The sequence below is a fragment of the Lactuca serriola genome, chromosome 9 (assembly GCF_051521515.1).
Source record: "Lactuca serriola cultivar US96UC23 chromosome 9, Lser_US96UC23_V15, whole genome shotgun sequence".
NCBI lineage: Eukaryota > Viridiplantae > Streptophyta > Magnoliopsida > Asterales > Asteraceae > Lactuca > Lactuca serriola.
The window spans coordinates 183750659-183772178 of record NC_136416.1 but is presented as its reverse complement, the minus strand read 5'-3'; the positions used below and the strand labels follow the sequence as shown (position 1 = coordinate 183772178).

General features: G+C 38.1%; 1 non-coding gene across 1 annotated transcript; it reads right to left on the bottom strand.

Moving 5' to 3' along the window:
• Positions 1-3549: 3549 nt before the first annotated feature.
• Positions 3550-3656, bottom strand: LOC145077555 (small nucleolar RNA R71). Its single transcript, XR_013693296.1, has one exon. It is a non-coding gene; the product is annotated as a small nucleolar RNA R71 (small nucleolar RNA).
• Between the last annotated feature and the right edge of the window lie 17864 nt (positions 3657-21520).

The following is a 21520-nucleotide window of genomic DNA, read 5'->3' as shown; positions in this document are numbered from 1 at the left end:
TATTTTCATCTTCTAAATCACAAAACATGACTGCTTGAGAGTGCGTATGGGCTAAGTGTGGGGTGGAATGAATTTTTTTTATGAATAAATGACAAAATGATATAATTTTTGAATTGTTTGCAAGTGACTCGCCGAGTCTAACCCTGACTCGACGAGTCTATTCAGATTCCAGATGAGTTTCAATTCGCGACCAGACTCGCCGGTTCTGACCCTGACTCGACGAGTCGATTTTATTTATAGAAAAAAAATTAATTAAGAGTAATTTTTACATATGGTAAAACTAGGGTTTTTAACCCTAATGAAATCATTTTTCCTCCATACTCGCCGTGCGGCACTCTTGCTTTCTCTTTCCCAAGCACTCATCAAGTTCTTCACTTTTTCTTCAAAATTCTCGAATTCTATCAACAAAGGTACTTCATTTCTTCCATAATTCTGTTAAAGCCATGATTTTTAGATGTTCTAAGGTGTCAGTTTCATAAAATACCCAATTTTGAAGTTTAGTGAATTTTTAGGGTTTTGATTTTGTATTAAATGTGTTGTTTTGGATGGTTATTCTTGCTCTAATACATCTTAGGAACGTCCATGGGAAGGAGTCCAGCTAACGACTCCTTAAAAAGATTAGGCGTGCATTCCCGATGCAGGAAAATGAAGAAACGTAGATGGGAAGGAGTCCAGCTAACGACTCCTTAAAAAGAAGCGCTTGGCGGGAGGCAACCCGGGTGCAGGCGCAACGACCAATGCATGACCCATCACATTCTTAGGCTCAGGTTTTCATCTTCCTCGGATATTTCCTAGTTTGTCTTCACCATGACGTTTTGTACACCCAAGGAGACGTTCGGTGTACCGAGGCGAGAATTTTAAGATAGGAAAGATTTATTTACGATAGACGTATAGATCTCCTTGTCACACTGAAAAGTTATATGCCAGTTCTAATACCGTAATCAAACGTTTAGAAATTTAAACACATAAAATTTCCAGATCCGGTCGGCAACAGACCATAGATCCAAACAAATAATAGCATATAAGACATCTTTATAGCTATAACATAAAACATTTAGCACATAAAACATATTAGGCATCTTTCCTAAAATAAACTAGTGCTTGTGTCTAAAATATAGCACACACTCATCTTACAATCATTGCTAAGCATTCTAAGTTTAAGTCTAAATTTTCCTACAAATTCCTTGTTCGCTTAAACTAATGCTCTGATACCAACTGTGACATCCACATTTTCACGGCCATAAAAGACTGATTTTGTTTATGCTTTATAAAAATCAGAGTACCTCTTTTAATAAAAGTGTTGCGGAATTTATCCCCAGAAAAACATGATAATTATGTTATCAAAGAATTTCCGAAGAAATGTATTTTTTTTATTCATTTTAAAGCATTGGGATGTCATCGTCAATACAAGAACATAAGCATAAACATAACTTACATTTATTTACACTAGTGATCTACATTTATTTTAAATCTCTCAATGTAAAGTAGCTTCATATTAACACCTGTGATACAAATATGCTGGAGTTGGTGTTGGACTCGGCGAGTCGATTCGCATCTATAAAAACAGCTGTTCAGATCGACATAAGAAATTCTGGAACCCTTGGGGAGAAGCAAGCTGCGAATCAAAGCCAGGAGAGATCTGAAGAACGAAGATACAACCTAGAAATCAACTCCGAAGAAGATTTGAGGCAAATTCTCATCATTCTACTTAATCTATTCTTTTTCAATTATGGTTAGACAATTAGAATTCGTTTTATTGCTGTTAATTACCTCAATCATGAGCTAAAACTCTGAAACTTCTGTTTGGGGATACAAAATTGAGATTATGGTTTGATTATTGGTAGGATTTATTCAATATTGGTGATTTTGTTGATTTTAGCTTGTTAAAGAACCTTGTGTGTGAATGATAACTATTTTTCTGTTAATAGGAAGATAATTAAATAGTATGAACATCTTTTAATTGTCAACCTCATATGTTTATGTGACCACTTTATCATATGTCTAGGAATAACGAACGTGAAACTAGAATTAATAGAAAATTACGTAAATTCATGTGTGAGCTTATTTGATGATCATCAACAAGAGGTTAACTAAAGGACCAAATTAGTTAGCTATTACAAGTCTAAATTAACCCGAAAAAATAATCTAGTGAACTAAATTAAATTAAACAACTGATCACTGTTTGAGTTAGTTTGTTCTCTAAGGATTAGTGCAGCGAACGCGAAACTAATCACTTGAATCGGTAGCTAATAGAAGAATTAATCCATTGCACTATTAACATAATATCAACCATAGGATCAATTGAGTTGAACTAAACAGAAGTTCCCTTTGTCATTGAATTTAGTTGAATCTTTGATTTTAGTTTAAGTGATAGTTAGTAAGTTTCTAGTCTTGTAAAACTAGAGAAAACCCCTATTTATTATTTAATTTAGATATAATTAGTCTTTAGTTTTAATTTACTGTTCCCTGTGTTCGATACCCTACTTATTTAGCTGTACCACAATTGATAGGTCCATTGACTTTGTGTGTTCATTTTATAATTAAAAGTAGGTTTAAAACTAGTTGAGTTCACACACATCATGTTTTTTTGGCGCTGTTGCCGGGGAACGGTTCTAAATTAGCATTAATTTCTATTTTTATCGATCCTTTGTGTGGGATTTCTCTTACACAAAGTTAATTCTTAGGAAAATTAGTAGTGAGTATAAGTTTTAATCAATATCCATCTTAATAAGTAATTAGAGAAATTTTCTGTTTTTGCCTTGAACTCGCCGTGTGCACTCGTGACAACTCGGCGAGTCCATCGCTGTTCACAGTTTTAATTTTTATTTTATTTTTGTTCTTTTTACGCGTTTTTCTTGTTTTATTTGCAGTTGTTTCATGACCCGAGGATCTGATACACCTCTGGTCCATCCTCTCGAAGACGCGGAATCCGCACTAAGGAGTAACAAAGGAAAATCCGTTGGAGAATCCGCTTCTTCAAAGAATTTGCCACTAAAGAACCTCAAGTCCGTTTTCAGCAAGAAGAAGAGCAGTAAATCAGGAGCATCCAGTGCCTCTGTAACAATCGAAGACCCGATTAAAGAGGACACCGAGTACGAGACCGAGGAAGAAGAAGAACCTATATACGAGCACGAGTCCGATTTTGAGGACGATTTAGCTATTACTATGGCTAATATCGATGAAGTCCCCATGGGGGAATGGAAGAAGAGGATGTGTGACGATACTGACCCGAGACTTGTGCAACCCGCAATTCCCGCTACTGCTACTTTCGAGCTAAAGGGCCACATACTCGCTCAACTCAAGGAGATTCCCTTCTATGGAAAAGACCACAAAGATGCTTACAAGCACTTGGATGAAGTCAATGATGTGGCTGACTACTTCAATGTACCAAATGTGCCACGCGAAACCCAGCTACTTCGTATGCTTCCAGTCACATTCAAGGGTGCTGCAAAGGATTGGCTCAAGTCACTTCCCCCCGGGTCGGTCACCACATGGGCTAAGATGAAAGAGGAGTTCATAGACCATTTTTGCCCACCTTCTAAAATAGCCAAGTTGAAGAAAGCTATTGCCAACTTCGAGCAACAACCTGGAGAGTCCCTTTATGAGGCGTGGGAGAGGTACAAAGGTCTTCTCAGAAATTGCCCACACCATGACCTTAATAGCCAACAAGAAGTCTACATCTTCTATGATGGAGTCAATGTTACCACAAGGCAATTGCTCGAATCGCAAGGCCCGCTCACAAAGAAGGCACCCCCGGTAATCAAGGAATTAATTGAAAAATTCTCTAAACATTCTAGAGAATACCACAACCCAAGAAATGAAGTAAGTCGGGGGGTAGTGAACTCGGGCAATGATGGCATGGTGGCGATGATGGCTAAGCTCGATAGTTTAGATAGAAGGATGACAAAAATGGATCAAACAATCCATGCTATTCGAGTTGGATGCGAGAACTATAGAGGACCTCATCTCACAAAGGATTGTGACTTGGATGAAAATGGAAACAAGAAGGCGCAAGTGTTCTACTCAAGCGGCGCCAGATACGACGAGAATTGGCGGAAACCCAAGAAGGAATGGCTCCCGTATGAAGAATACAAAAATGCAAAGGAGGAGAAATACAAGCACAAAGAGAGGGGTTTCTATAAAAAGGAAGAACCGGTTGTGGAAAAGAGAGCCGACTTAGAAGAAATGTTCACAAGATTTATAGCCGCGTCCTAGAAAAGACACAATGATCATGATGCTGCAATACAAGAGACCAGAACTATACTTAGGAATCAGCAAGCATCTATTCTCAACATTGAGAAACAGCTAGGACTACTTGCACATCAGGTGAACGAGAGAAGATCGGGTGAACTTCCAAGTAAAACCGAGAATAATCCGAGAATGCTATAACCTCCAGTTATGGAGAAATTTTCACTCCTATGACCCCTAGATAGAAGGTCTCAACTAAGGTGCATGCAGAAAAGACAGAAGAGTTGAGTTCAGCTAAACCCAACCAGACTCGCCGAGTCCCTCTAATAGACTCGGCGAGTCCATGCCCTGATGACAAATCTGCTGTTTCCTTAAAGCCTTACAACCCTCCTCTTCCATTCCCAATCAGAACCATACCTGATGAAAAGGTTAAAGCATACAGAGCTTTCATGGAACATGTCAAAGCCTTTCAATTCAACGTCCCATTTGTGGAAACGATGCTTCAAACACCCAAATATTTGAACTTGCTAAAGGGTCTCTTTGATGCTAGAAAAGATTTCGCTGAAGTCGCGGAGATAGTATTGAGTGAGCTACCAGAAAAGAAGGGCGATCCGGGAAGCATCATAATTCCTTGTCAATTTGGAAATATACTTGCTACTCAAGCGTTGACCGATTCGGGTGCAAGTATTAACTTTCTTTTTTCAAGAAGCTGAATTTACCAGAGCCAAGGCCTGTGAATATGAAGATCCATTTAGTGGATAAGAAGATTACTCGTCCAAGAGGTGTTTGTGAAGATCTCCTCATTAAGGTGGATAAATTTATATTCCCCGTGGACTTTGTAGTACTTGTGTCACACCCCAAAACCGGAACGGCGGAAACGTTCTGGGGTGGATGACGTCATGTCAAGTATCACAACATATGCAGTATAGTAATCAAAGTACAACAACCATTGCATTAATAGTAATAGTTTTACATAAGTTACATTAAATAGAGACGTCAAAGTAATACATAACTAGTATAAATGCAGCTCGGTTCTAGGTTGGCTTCACAAACGCTCCCGGGTGTACCTGTCTATTGCTGGCCTGAGAATACAAGTTATTTTGAAAGTGAGTATCAACATTTTTATAAATGCTGGTGAGTTCATAAGTATTTAGTGCCATTTGTGTAAGTAAACATTTTATTCAAAATAACTTTATGAAAAGTAGTAGTTTAGAATCTACAGTGTATTAGCGTCCTTTCTAGAAAATCCTATATTTTCTAAATAAAAGCAGTCTTCTACTAAGACTCGACAGTGTTATGTTTTAAAGAGAAATTTTCCCTGAAATACTATCATTACCAAAATACGGCATTTGACTTTAAAGAAAGTAGGAGAATATCACTAGTAAAAATATTAAGGGAAAATAACATATGCCTCAGCAGAAATACTGCTGACATAGGTAAAAGAAATCATAGACTCCAGGAGAGTATCGTCTGGCTCAGTCTAACAAAAGGAAACACAGACCCCAGACGGTATCAAATGTACGATACGGCTAGCAAGGTCTAAAACAAAGAAACACAGACCCCAGATAGTATCAAATGAATGATACAGCTAGCAAGGTCTAAAACCAAGAAACACAGACCCCAGACAGTATCAAATGAAAGATACAGCTAGCAAGGTCTAAAACAGAGGGAAAGTCCTAAGTGGGTTGTTTCAAGAATACAGTGTCAGATTCTTGTTACCTTAAGGCCATGAATTATAAGGTAAACATGGAGATACTCGTAACCATACTGATTGACACTAGAGTACTTGACGCCATGCAAGCGTCGGAATAAATATGACATTTGTCACCCCTTGGCTTGGTAGGCCGTGGACTGTAGCTAGCAGTCTGGGTGCGGGAGTGTCAGTCCCGTATAGATCTATACACACAATGCCCGCTCTCTCTACAGGAGACTCTGGTTACCAACTCGATGACGGGGAGATCCGTGTCTTGAAGATGCATCTCGTATTCTGAATGCTATTAGAGGCGCTGGAGAAATGATATAGACTCGCATATGAACTGACTCCTGTGGAATTCTCGTACTAGAAAGAGTGAATAGAACCTCCTAACTATTCCTATAATAGTTACTAGTTTCTCTGATCTATGAAGGATGAGTGGAAGGATGCCCTTGCTACCCAAGGGAAATGAACTGAATGATGTAAACCTTTATGTCTATACATGTATACATAATATATAATTAATGTTTAAACGACCTTCGGACGGATATCCGATACCCACCAGACCACATCCCAACGAGGAAAAGGAAATAGGGCGAACTAGCCTTCCTAAGTCCTTTAAACATTATTTATATAACTATACAAGTACATGCATGCATTTAACGAAATAGAAGCATAGAAGCATAGAAGAAAACTTTGACAAAAACTTTGGAAAACCTTTACACTTATGAAAATTGTGACTTGATATCCTTTTTGTAAAATACGCTTGAAGACCTTTGGAAATCCTTTGAAAATCTTTCATAACCAAGTTTTGAGTATAGATTTTGATAAAACAATATAAGTAAAGAAAACCTTTGTTTAAAATACTGCTGTAACTGGTTTTGAAGTAAAACATACAACGTGAGAGACAATTTGAGAAAAGATTTAAACAAGTAAAAACGTTTTGGAAAAAACATCTATGGTATTATACTTGGTAAGACGACTGAAAGTGTGATAAATCCTTGTGCATGCGGGTTATTAATCACATATGATTGATATGATAACTGGCATGTTTTAATTTTCATTCCCCCCCATAAAAGCATGTAAAAACATTTAAAAGGTTAATTCAGGGGTATGAGGATGAATGGACGATATAGGATGCTAAGTGTCAAGTGAGGACTTGACCACACACGCGAATCCTATTTAACATGTAATGATACATTTAAGTATCTAATTAGTCATTTAATAACTAATTAAGCAAGTAAGGATGTCTTACTACATAAAAACACTTTGCTACAAGTGCTAGAAGTACCAAGGGTTGCATAGAAGGCGTGTATGGACTCACATTGGAGTTTACTATTCAAATGAAGGCCCTTATGGGTGTTTACGGTTTCAAGACCACTTCCCCCATGAGTTTATGGTCGTAAACTCATGGTAGTGGTGTTATGGGATGTTTAAAGGTCTTATCTCACTCATAGAATCATGCTAGAGTCGAATCAAGGGCTAAGGAAGTGGTTGGGGCTCAGAATGGACACCATAGGGAGTTTACGGTCCATTAACCACTCCTTGAGGAGTTTACGGGGGTAAACACATGAGTTTACGGTCGTAAACTCACGTTTTTCCCTTTCCTTTTGTTGTTTGGTGGTTCTAGGCTATGTAGACAAGGTTCTAGTCACTTATATGAGCATAGGAAGGTGTTAAAGGCACTTAAACACCTTGGAAAGGTGTTTACGGTCTATGAAGGTGTTCTTGGGGAGTTTACTACCTTAAACACATGAGTTTACGACAGTAAACTCATGTTAGTCCACGAATCATGTGTTTTAATTCATCAAATGAAGGATTACAAGGCTCTAGGCACTCGTGGAAGCTTTTGGAGGTGTTTTAGGGGTAGTTTAACACCCAAAAAGGTGTTTATGGTCCTTGAAGATGGTTTTACGGTCTAAGGATGTTCTTAGACCGTAAAATCATGTTTACTCCCCGTTTGTTACGATTTTGGTGTTCTAAGTCCTTTCATGCAAGCCCCTAAGTCATTGCTAAGCATTAGAAGTGGTTTGGAGGGGTTTTATGGCACCAAAACCCACTTTCAAGGTGTTTACGGTTTTGGGATGCTCCCAAGACCGTAAAATCTTGTTCTTGGGGTTTTTGGATGTTTAAGCCACGAATTTGCAAGCTAGATTAGATAAACAATAAGCTAGTAAGGTTAACTTATCGATTTGAAGCTCGAATGAGCGATTTTTGACCAAAACCCGATTTGTAGAGAGAGAAAGTAGAGAGAGAAAGTGTCTAAGATGGGGATGAAACCCACTCAACCCTTATATAGGGTGGAGTTTATGGCCTGGTTGGGGGTTCGCCCGACACCAACCGCGAACGGGGTTTTTCACGACTATCGTTAAACACGGCAAATTTTAAAATTATACCTCCTTAATTTTGGTTCGCTTGACGAATATTATTTAAAATATTCCAACGGGTTTAAATCCGGTCAAAAATATTTTTGGGATAAATTTGGCTAATTTTTGACGTGCTTAATTTTGACGTTAAAACTAACAAAAATTTTTGGGTTGTCATAACTTGATATGGAAGAAGACCCCGAAATTCCAATTATTTTGGGGAGATCATTTTTGAATACCGCATGCGCATTGATAGATGTATGCGAGTCCACACTAACATTGAGGGTAAGAGATGAGTCAGCACTGTTTAAAGCTCTACCAGAGATTAAGCAATAAGAAAGAAGAAAAGAAGAAGTTTCCTTCATTGATTTGGATGATGAAATACTACAAAAAGAACTTGCACTCTTGCAAGAAGAAGATCCAAGTAAGTTTTTGCTATCATCTGAAGAAAACTTTGATGCTGATAAAGACTTAGAAGAGATGGAGAGGTTGCTTGGGGGAGCTGATCCAGAAGAAATGAAGAATTTTATGGAATACGTTGCGACTCGCCGAGTCGTTTTGACAGACTCGATGAGTCCCGTCGAAAAGAGCAGAAAAGAAGACAGCCTTGATCTGCTAGTTACCAGCTCCTTGCATGTTCTGGACACGAAGGTTTTCCCTAATTCTTTAGAAGATCAAGCAGCAGAGGGCGGAATTGTTAAAGCATATGATGATTTTCAACACGTTCAAGTAGCATGCCTCGATACAATAATGCAAGAAGATGAAGACATTCGACTTGAAGATGAGGCAAGCTTTGGAGAAGAGGAAAATGAAAAGGGTAGGAAAGATGATGCTGATAACCCATTCATTGAGTCACGTATTCCCAAACCTCGAGCCCGAGTTTTTACCAACTATGAAGTAATGAAGTTTAAAGAAGGAGGAGCGCAAAAGAGGGTGCAAGAGAATGGGGTAAAGAAGAAGAAGGTGAGGAAAAGGGAAATTCATGCAGCTGAAGATGATGCTACAAGGAAAAAGAGAGAAGAATTGAGACGGGCATAAAAGAAGAAGATACACGCTTACAAGACAGAGTATAAACCGCAAAAGATTAGGCGTGCATTCCCGATGCAGGAAAATGAAGAAACGTAGATGGGAAGGAGTCCAGCTAATGACTCCTTAAAAAGAAGCGCTTGGCGGGAGGCAACCCGTTATTAGAGTTTGCTTTCTTTTATCTTTCTCGTTTTAGTTTTGTTTGATTTTCGTTTTTAGGATTTTATTTTCATCTTCTAAATCACAAAACATGACTGCTTGAGAGTGCGTATGGGCTAAGTGTGGGGTGGAATGAATTTTTTTTATGAATAAATGACAAAATGATATAATTTTTGAATTGTTTGCAAGTGACTCGCCGAGTCTAACCCTGACTCGACGAGTCTATTCAGATTCCAGATGAGTTTCAATTCGCGACCAGACTCGCCGGTTCTGACCCTGACTCGACGAGTCGATTTTATTTATAGAAAAAAAATTAATTAAGAGTAATTTTTACATATGGTAAAACTAGGGTTTTTAACCCTAATGAAATCATTTTTCCTCCATACTCGCCGTGCGGCACTCTTGCTTTCTCTTTCCCAAGCACTCATCAAGTTCTTCACTTTTTCTTCAAAATTCTCGAATTCTATCAACAAAGGTACTTAATTTCTTCCATAATTCTGTTAAAGCCACGATTTTTAGATGTTCTAAGGTGTCAATTTCATAAAATACCCAATTTTGAAGTATAGTGAATTTTTAGGGTTTTGATTTTGTATTAAATGTGTTGTTTTGGATGGTTATTCTTGCTCTAATACATCTTAGGAACGTCCATGGACAAAACCCTTGAAAAATTTCGAGTTTTTATGGTCGAATTTCGCTCGACCAGTCGACTGACTCGCACAGTTCATCCGACTCGCCGAGTCGTTCATGGACTCGACGAACCCAGTCGGGGACCCAGATGGATTCTGTTTTAATGTTTTTCTGTGTCTTCTGGGTTGTTTGTTTTTTGTTTTGCAGGGACCATGTTTTCAAGAGGACAGAGCTCAAGTGGAAACCAAGGAGATTTTCCTTGGTTGAATTTTCCTCATATTGAATCTGCTTCAACAATGACAAAATGGAGGAAGAGGCTGGCTGAGGTCAGGAAGAAGGAGGTTTATGTACCTAATAGGATTGACTGGGATTGGTTAAAGAATGTCCGATATGAGGAAGAGTTGGCGCCTTACCTTTTTAAGGAATTTACTTACGATGGGGAGTCAATTATATGTGATGGATGGAGCCGGGTTTTTAGAATTCAAGAGTCGGTGTTTCGAGAACTCTATTGGGAATTTTTCTCCATGGTATCTTTCCGAGGAGGAGACGATTGCTACCACCTCGAGAGTTTTAGTTTTTGTCTTGGGGGCGAATTCCATTGATGTTCTGTCATTGATCTTGTATGCCGGTTGGGGATTTATGACCGACCATTGGTCACTACTGCTGTCTTCCGCGCCTTCTTGGAACAATCTCATAAGGTGTTCCCCGACGGTGTTACAAGTACTGGTTGGTGGAACACAATCACTAACAAAGTATATATTCCGAAATCGGCTCAAGAAGGGAGCATTAGGTCACCCACACACCGCCTTATCTCCACTACAATCAATCAAAGGAAGGACGACGACAAGGTTTCCAACCTTGACGTATTTTATCTTTGGAGTATCATCACGCTCGACACCTTTTGCAACGTTCCATGGTGTTTGGCCTCTTACTTGGCGGAGGGCGCGGTCAAGGATCGCAAAACCTCCAAGGTTAACGGTGGAATGTTCGTGACCCGGTTAGCCAACTCCTATGCGTTGATGACCCGCGGTGCATGGAACTTGATGACAATGATTCCTGCCCCTCCCTTTAATCCCATTCTTTATCGGAGGGCAAGAATTATTGAAGATTATGGAGGTGGTCATTATGCTATCCCGTATGAAGATCCGGTGGTCGTGCCCGAGGCACCAGGAAGGAGGGTTAGATCGAGACGTGAGCGGGAAGTGGAGGAGGAACCTCTGGTGATTCCGGTGGACAATGATGAAGTGCCAATGGATTGGTACAATGTCGAGATGAGGCGGCTACAAGACCAAATGGCAAGGGGTATCAATTTCAGCAATGAATCCCACGTGCAGCTTTTTTACCATTTCCATATTCCACACATTGATGGGGGTAACTTCCCCTACATACCATCTTGGGATGAGATCATTAATGCAAGGTGGAGTGGAGCTGGTGGGAGCGGGGCTGCACATGGCAATGATGAGGAAGAGGATGATTAGTTTTTTTTTTTTTATGTTTTGATTGAACAATTTTCAATTTATTTTTGTTTTTGTTTTGTTTGGTGTGTTTTGAATTCTTAGTTAAGACTTTAAGTTATGTGTTTCATGTTTTATTTGCCTTGGTGACTTTCAGATTTTGGTTTAGGAATGCTTGCATAACGGGTTTAGAGTTTGAGAGAAAGAAAAAAAGAGTGGAATAGAGTCAAGAAAGGGCGAAGTTTAGAGTTAAGGTGTCGAGTCTGGTCCTAAGGGACATGAGTGACTAATTCTAGAAGTTATGGGTAGTTCTTGAGATTTATCAAAAGCTGGAACAAGTGTAGAACGTTTATTTTTCCACCCAGCGATGACTCGCCGAGTGCAATTAACCAACTATACGAGTCGAGATATATGTTCACACTTTCGAGGCTTTCTGCGACTATACTCGACGAGTCGTTTATATGACTCGACAACTCACTTATTTTTATACTGAGAAGACTGCTGATTCGATGCTGTTAGACAAACCACTGGACCACTTATTCTTTCCGATCAATTCCTGAAGATTTTACACTATTTTTCCTGCGTATTTGGAGCTGCCCACATGCGATTTGATGCCCAAGACATGGATGAGCTGTTCCAATGTCTAAAGTCAATTGAAGATGGAGTTGAAGAGAAGAGATATCGACCTAGCGACTGCTACCCCAGGGGAGTTTGTTCCAATTCTCTCTACATTTCATGTTTTTATTTTTCATGCATAACATGCAATGAGGACATTGCATAAATTAAGTGTGGGGTAGGGGGTTGATGTCATCTTAGTAAATGTAGAATCCTAATGTACTAATTTAGGTAAATTTTTAATTTTTGCATACCAAAAATGTTACTTTGGAATTAATTTAGAAAATTTTGGTAAAAAGTAATTAGGATTCCATGTTAGAATTATGTTGATAATTGCATGAAGACCCAAATGTTTAGTTGAGCCTATATACGTTCTAGTGCATTTGTGGCTTCCTTATTCCAGTGAAATCATGGGACAAAAACACGACCTTGCTTAGAACGAAGGATGCAATATGTTTAGCATCGTGTACCAGAAATGTATCCAGGAAAATTATTATCGTTAGCCAATAAAGGTTGAAGTTGAGCGCCCCTGCTTAAGCATGTAGGGGTTTGAGAAAAAAAAGTGAGTTACATGTTAAAAAAAAAGAAGAGAGAATTGCAAGAAAAGTTTTAAGAATTTTGGAGCAATTAAAGTGAAGATCGAAAGATCAAAATTCCAAGAGTTCAAAAGTTGAAGATACCAAAAATCAAATCAAACAAGGTGGTGAATTCACAGAAATCAAAGATCAAGTAATCAAGGAAGTGAAGAATTCCAAAGAGCTCCAATGTCGTATCACAAATTGTAATTCTAGATTATGTATGCTTGGGTTGCTCAACTAAAAATACCTTGAGGATAGGAGGTTTTCTGTGGATAGATTCGGAGGGATGCATAAAATGAACATTGTTCGGGATAAGTGAGCGAATGTTTATGAGGATTGTGAGTATTTGGAGTATGGGGGGTTATTAGGAAAAATTTTAGACACAAATGCATGCATTGCGGTCTTGGCATAATGGATGGGTTGGATTGGAGTTGTCCTATGTGATTCTAATGTGCTAAAATTCAGTTTTGCTTGGGGGCAAGCAAAAGTCAAGTGTGGGGTATTTTGATATTTGCATATTTAGCCTCAAAATAAGTATAGATTTTTATCATTTATTAGCTAATTTATTGCATATCATGGACAAAAGATACTTAAAAGTGTTTGAATTGTGTTTTCAGTCCAAAAGCGAAGCTCGGAAGCAAAAGGAAGCAGGATAAGCGGTTGGGAGCTCGGGAGTTGAACAAAGTAGAAAAAGGCTTAAAATACAAGGAACTCGGCGAGTAGGGTCGACTACTCGGCGAGTAGCATCGATGATTCGTAAGGATAAACACTCCGTGACTTACCGTGTACGGGAATTAAGGGATGGACTCGACGAGTCGGACGCTCCGGGGCTTCCGCCTCGTGCTAGGGAGGTTCCCTAGGCTTTTCGGGGGGTTTCAGGGTATAGAGAGAGGTTCTAGAGAGAGAGAGGAAGAAGTAGGAAGTTGTGAGAATGAATGGAGGCCTCAACACTTATTTATAGGGGTTGGAGGAAGGTTCATGTCGTGAATCTCTTGATGTTCACGTCGTGAGTGAGCTTGGGCTCCAAGTCACAGCCTGGTGCTGACACGTGGCATCGCACACAGGGTGGAAATCAACCGATTTTCAAAAATTCATAACTTTCGCATACAAGCTCCGTTTTTGATGTAAAAACAAGATCTACAACTTTAATATAGACTCCGTCGGCTAATTCTCGACCGATCTTAAATCTAACAGTAGGAGGAGATTAGACTGTTAAATGACCGCGAAAAATTGATAACTTATTAATACGAACTCTGTTTTCGTCTGTCTTTTTCCCGTTGAGTTACTATTAATGAGATCTTCAACTATTATTTAGGTCGCGTAAGCCAAAAGCCGCTCGAACTAAAATTCAAGTTTCGGGCCGTGCACTGCTATGCCAAATCTTAGAAATTTCATAACTTCCTCATACGAAGTCAGATTTGGGCATTCTTTTTTTTTGTATGCTCTCGGTTTAACATATGCTACAAATTTCGTTTACATCACTAAGGCTAAAAAGTCCTCTATCTTAAGTTCTCTATTTACGTCTCCCAGTGTCGTGCCGGTTTTGCCGAAAAACTTCGACGGGCCATAACTTCTTCGTTATAACTCGAATTTCGACATTCTTTATATGTACGGAACCCTTGAGACATTTCTACAATTGGTTAAGATTATTTATTCTAAATAATGTTTTTTTTTCGAAAAGTCGTTTTCAACCCTTATTATCTCTAAATTGACTAGCCCGGATCTACGGGCGTTAAAATTATCTCCCCCTTAGGATGATTACGTCCCGGAATCATAAACGAAACAGGGCTCACATGATGACTCCATATGTTATCACTTTATCCTAATTAATAACCGTAACTTTGATTTTTGTTCGAACGGGTATCTAATTCTAAGACTTCCTGACTGCAGGCGGTGCCCGATCTTTGACTCGCTCTCTATCTCATGTTAGACTTCCAATCATGATCTTCATGTCATGATCTCGATATTTATTAGAGACTCATTCTTTAACAAACTTGAGATAAGTTTCTTCCTTCGATTATCATAATAGATCGATGGGTCATGTTCTAATTACCTCTCATCGTATGATGCATTGCTTGGACTCAGGTCTCTTAGAGTCAAATTCCAGAACATACTATACCTTCCTTTATGTTCTAATGTGATACAATCACATTTCAATATGTAGCATTTCTAGCTACCAACTTCTTTAATAATCACCGCGGTACTGCTACTGATCGCCTTGGTTAGCTTTCATTTCAATCTTCTGGTTTAAGTCAGATGCTACATCGAACTTGGTTCTCTGAACCACGTATCATACTCATCGTAGTCGGACTCAATTTGATATGACCAATAGGGTCGGAATAACAACAATCTTCTTAGTCATTACCGAAACGATGGTAACGACATGCTTGAATAAAACGAAATCAGTTATTGGCTTCTTGGTAACTTTGTGACTTTCCCTGATCCAAGCGTGAGTCATGTGCTTCCAATAGTATATGCATCTACTACCTTTCACACCTACTCTTACTCGTCCCAAGTATTGTCTCGCAGTCCCCAAGTCCTAAAATCACAAAACAATTTAACACATACGAGTGTGTCCAAATAATCATAAAAATTTTCCTAGACTCTACTAGGACTTCTTCCATGCGTATCTTCAATCATCAATTCTGCTTCAACTCGGCTGGTGATGGAAATTACAGATGATAGGAAAGCTTTAGGAATTACACCAATCGTTCTATCATCCCGCCAATCAAATGTGTGCATTCAGATGTACCGTACTTCTCTAGACGTACTACTATTTTATCAGACGTATTCTAAAGGAAAGATACCTCTCTTATGATATCTTCCGATAGGTATCATTCACTATCGTAAGCCATCTCATTTCCTCTATTTCTCAGTCTATCATGGTTCGCATCACTTCCTGAACTTCTGCCATTGTAATAGGTTCGGGTGCAGGCGCAACGACGGATGCATGACCCATCACATTCTTAGGCTCAGGTTTTCATCTTCCTCGGATATTTCCTAGTTTGTCTTCACCAGGACGTTTTGTACACCCAAGCAGACGTTCGGTGTACCGAGGCGAGAATTTTAAGATAGGAAAGATTTATTTACGATAGACGTATATATCTCCTTGTCACACTGAAAAGTTATATGCCATTTCTAATACCGTAATCAAACGTTTAGAAATTTGAACACATAAAATTTCCAGATCCAGTCGGCAACAGACCATAGATCCGAACAAATAATAGCATACAAGGCATCTTTATAGCTATAACATAAAACATTTAGGACATAAAACATATTAGACATCTTTCCTAAAATAAACTAGTGCTTGTGTCTAAAAATAGCACCCACTCATCTTACAATCATTGCTTAGCATTCTAAGTTTAAGTCTAGAAATTTCCTACAAATTCCTAGTTCGCTTCAACTAATGCTCTGATACCAACTGTGACATCCCCAGTTCGCTTAAACTGATCACTGTTTGAGTTAGTTTGTTCTCTAAGGATTAGTGCAGCGAACGCGAAACTAATCACTTGAATCGGTAGCTACTAGAAGAATTAATCCATTGCACTATTACCATAATATCAACCATAGGATCAATTGAGTTGAACTAAACAGAAGTTCCCTTTTTCATTGAGTTTAGTTGAATCTTTGATTTTAGTTTAAGTGATAGTTAGTAAGTTTCTAGTCTTGTAAAACTAGAGAAAACCCCTATTTATTATTTAATTTAGATAAAATTAGTCTTTAGTTTTAATTTACCGTTCACTGTGTTCGATACCCTACTTATTTAGGTGTACCACAACTGATAGGTCCACTGCCTTTGTGTGTTCATTTTATAATTAAAAGTAGGTTTAAAACTAGTTGAGTTTACACACATCATTCACCTATAGGGCACTAGGTCCATACCACTAATATTCCTCTATTTCAGCTTTCATCCCTCGTCCTTCATCTACCCATGTTTAACCCAACATATTTTGTAGATATAAAAATACATATACAGTTTAAAACATTTAAAACATGGATAAAAATCTCTCACCCAACATAGACAGTAAGTATTCAGACAATATGCACACATAGCACGTAATTTATATTAAATACTTCATATCTTGTTGATGTAAAATTGTAAAAGTTGAATATAGTGTATTGTATAGTTTCACATTTTATGTTATTTTACTAAGTCATCTGTTTTGCGAAGTGAAAATGTCTAGACTTAGTATATTTTTTGTACACTCATGTTCCCTATAAATAGGGACTGAGGTTAGAAGTAGAAAGAGACTTTTTCGTAACAGATATCTCTTTTCTGCTTATTTTGTAATCAGTCTTTATCAATATGATATCTGATTAATATTTACTTTTCGTGTTCTTAATCTTCAATCACTCAAATCTAACTTTGCTTTCTCAAATCTCGATAACAATTCTCATCAATTGGTATCAGAGCAGGATTCAAACTGCTTAGTTCTGATTTTCGTATTAGAATCATTTTGCTTTTTGAGTTGCAATTTTACTCAAAATTTTCCGCGCATTTTGGTTTTGAAAATCATATTTGATCTTCAGATTTGAATTGATTCTGTCTTTGAATTGTTAAGTCGAGTAATCGATTAGTGATTTGAGATCAATTCAGTTGATCAAATTCTCAATTTCATCAAGTTTTTCAAGCTTTCTGAAAATTTCTGTGTTCATCAATGGCGAACTTCAACATGAATACAATGACTTCCTTCTGTCACTTGCTTGGTTCCTCAACCAAAATTCCGATGTTAATTACAGAATACTATGATCAGTGGGCTGATAAAATGGAAAATTACTTAAATGGAATTGATGAAGAACTTTGGAATTGTATCGATGGAACAGTACAAGCTCCTGCTAATGTTCAACCAATTGGACCATCTACTGCATCTACTGAAGTTGATGATCAACTAAAACGACTGAAGAATAATGAAAAGAGGTGCATGAGGGAACTAAGAGGTGCTCTACCTCCTGTGGTTTACAATTACATCCGTAGTTGTAAAACAGCCAAGGACATCTGGAACACTCTAAAAGAGAAGTATCAAGGTAGCGAAAAGACGAAGATCAACTCTGTGAAGCAATGTTTAGTTGAACTGAAGGAATTCAGACAAAAGGATGCAGAAACTCTTGAAAATTACTATGATCGTCTGAATGAGCTTATGTTTCGCTGCAATAGGTATGGAATTACTAGGTCTCTCATGGAGTTCAATTTAACTTTCATTATGGGTCTTCGCAAGGAATGGCGAAGTCTGAGCATGATGATTAAGAATCAATAAAGTTTTGATACAACTAAATTGAATGATCTTTACAATCAACTAAAAACACATGAATGTGAGGTTTCAGAAATGTATGAAGAATCAAAACAGGTTATTGGAGGTCCTTTGGCTCTTGTTTCAAAGGTATCAGAAACTGATGTTAATGAAAAAGATGGTTCAGATGAAGAAGGATTTTTGATGAACTCTGATGATGAAGCTGTGGCATTTTATTCAAACAACAGAGTTAAGAAGTTTTTCAAAAAGCCTTTTAATCCAAAAGGAAAGACAAGTGATGTGAAAAATGCAGTCATAAGAACTGGAGGGGAGGAGAGGAAGAAAATGGAGAAAGCAGATGAGAAACAGAAAGATGCGAAAGAAGAGAAGAAGTTGAAAGGTGATTCAGGAATTTATTGTCACTATTGCAATGGTGCGAATCACTTCGCAGCCGATTGCATGTTGCGAAAGAAAGAAGAGAAGAAGGAAAAAGTTAAAGATGAAGCTTACTACTCTGAAAAGATTGAAGAGATACGTGCTAAGACCAAAGGAATGTCTTTAGTTGCGAAGGGTGAATTTGCTGATGAACAAAGTGGAGCATATCAGATCTGGTGTTCAGGATCTGATGACGAGGAAATGAGGCATCCCACACATGGAGCAATGTTCGCAAGTTATGAAGATTGCGAAGAGGAAATTTCAGGAAGGTGCTTTGTATCCAAATCCACAGACAAATCACCTATGACAACCAAGGTACGTGCAATACTTGAATCTTTTAATATTCCTTTATCTGCTTATGATGCTGAAATTGTTTCATTTGATGATACTGTGGCTTATTTTGATTCTGTTATTGTGTCTGCTAGTACTGAAGTTCAAAAATTAAATTTCCAACTAGGTGAGACATGGAGAGAATTAGAAATAAAGAGGAGCAGAGTAGAAAAACTTGAAATGCAGATCAAAAATATAGATTGTGATAGGAATAATCTTACAAATGATGTTAGGTTGTTGCTAGCACAAAGAAACATATATTGTAATTCTGCAAAACGATTGTATGCAAAATTAAATGCTTTACATCATTCTTCTGACATTAGCAAAGAACAACATAGGAAACTTTTACCTTTTCTTGAGTATAATCGTGAAAAAGTTGATGTTGTTTCTTATGATTGCGAAAGTACAATTGCTCAATTTGACAAAATACCTGATGATAGATATTCATATGGTATTGTCAAAATTGATGAATTTCTGAATGCTGATGAGTTGGTTAACATTGTCAATGAAAGTCTGACAAAGAGTGAACAATTGGTATCACTAGATCTTTCTAATTCTGCACATGCCATCAAAATCAACACCACTACAATTGGAATCAGAGCAGACAACAAGCAGTATGGCTTCACGGTAGCTGATTTTCCATTGATGAACTGCAATTATTTACTTCAAGTGGCTCTGATCTTGAAGCATATGGAAGAAAATAATCTCAAAGGCTTCGAGACAAAAGTGTTCAAGGTAGGATTCGCACATGTGAAGACATTCATCGACAACTACTTCGATTGTTTGGCCCTTACAGATGATGAACTGGCTAATGTGCTGGGTAGAGAAGTAAAAGTTCCTTGGGAAGAAACTTTATCCCAATCAGCTTTGTCGAAATATGTAGTTGGAGAAATATGCCTAAAACCATTCGGCATGGTGTTTTCTGGAAGAGACACAAAAGGGAAACCCAAGAAATTTTTGTTCAAAGTCTTAGAGATTGAAAGATATAATTCTTCGCAATATACGCACTTTATTGTACGTATGAATAATTGCAAGAAGAATAATGAAGGAGACAAGAAAGATCTCAAGAAGGTGATCTCCTGGTATGGAGAAGTGCGAAGGACAATCCACTCTGCTGTTCAAAAGCTTATGGGATGAATAGCGTCGACTGTTTACAAAGGGGGAGAATGTTGATGTAAAATTGTAAAAGTCGAATATAATGTATTGTATAGTTTCGCATTTTATGTTATTTTACTAAGTCATCTGTTTTGCAAAGTGAAAATGTCTAGACTTAGTATATTTTTTGTACACTCATGTTCCCTATAAATAGGGACTGAGGTTAGAAGTAGAAAGAGACTTTTTCGTAACAGATATCTCTTTTCTGCTTATTTTGTAATCAGTCTTTATCAATATGAGATCTGATTAATATTTACTTTTCATGTTGTTAATCTTCAATCACTCAAATCTAACTTTGCTTTCTCAAATCTCGATAACAATTCTCATCATATCTATGTGTAAGATGAAAGGGACCATGCACTCACTTGAAAGATGGTGACTCTGCACTTGAACAACGCTTCGTTATCTCAAAATAATTTTCCCTTGACAAAACCTAGTATCCATACCACTAGGGTTTAGTCTAACGTTAACCGCGACTAATTAATAGTCTATCTATTATTACTATTATATAAGCGTTAAGCAACACTCTTATATAACTCATAATAATAGCCCAAATAATTATTTTAAGGTGCTAATAACATTACTATATTAAAACATAAGTTCTACTAAAGATAGGTTAGGCGTAGCTCACTTACCGCGGGTTTTTCTTAAAACCGGGCTCCGCCGGAGCAGTGTTCCCGAGCCGAAAGGCTCTTCTTCTCAGAACCGTCGGGCGCTCCGGGGCTTCCGCCTCGTGCTAGGGAGGTTCCCTAGGCTTTTCGGGGGATAGAGAGAGGTTCTAGAGAGAGAGAGAGAGAGAGGAAGAAGTAGGAAGGTGTGAGAATGAACGGAGGCCTCACCACTTATTTATAGGGGTTGGAGGAAGGTTCACGTTGTGAATCTCTTGATGTTCACGTCGTGAGTGAGCTTGGGCTCCAAGTCACAGCCTGGTGCTGACACGTGGTATCGCACACAGGGTGGAAATCAGCCGATTTTCAAAAATTCGTAACTTTCGCATACAAGCTCCATTTTTGACGTTATTTATATCCACACGTAGGTAAAAACAAGATCTACAACTTTAATATAGACTCTGTCGGCTAATTCTTGACCGATCTTAAATCTAACAATAGGAGGAGATTAGACTGTTAAATGACCGCGAAGAATTGATAACTCATTAATACGAACTCCATTTTCGTTTGTCTTTTTACCGTTGTACTATTAATTAGATCTTCAACTCTTATTTAGGTCGCATAAGCCAAAAACCGCTCGAACTAAAATTCGAGTTTCGGGTCGTGCACTGCTATGCCAAATCTTAGAAATTTCATAACTTCCTCATACGAAGTAAGATTTGCGCATTCTTTTTTTGTATGTTCTCGGTTTAACGTATACTACAACTTTTGTTTAGATCACTAAAGCTAAAAAGTCCTCTATCTTAAGTTCACTAATTACGTCTCCCAGTGTCGTGCTGGTTTTGCCGAAAAACTTCGACGTGCCATAACTTCTTCGTTATAACTCGGATTTTGGCGTTCTTTATATGTACGGAATCCTTGAGACATTTCTACAACTTGGTTAAGATTATTTATTCTAAATAATCTTTTTTTGAAAAGTCATTTTCGACCCCTATTATCTCTAAATTGACTAGCCCGGATGTACGGGCGTTACACAACCCATTAAATCATGGTCG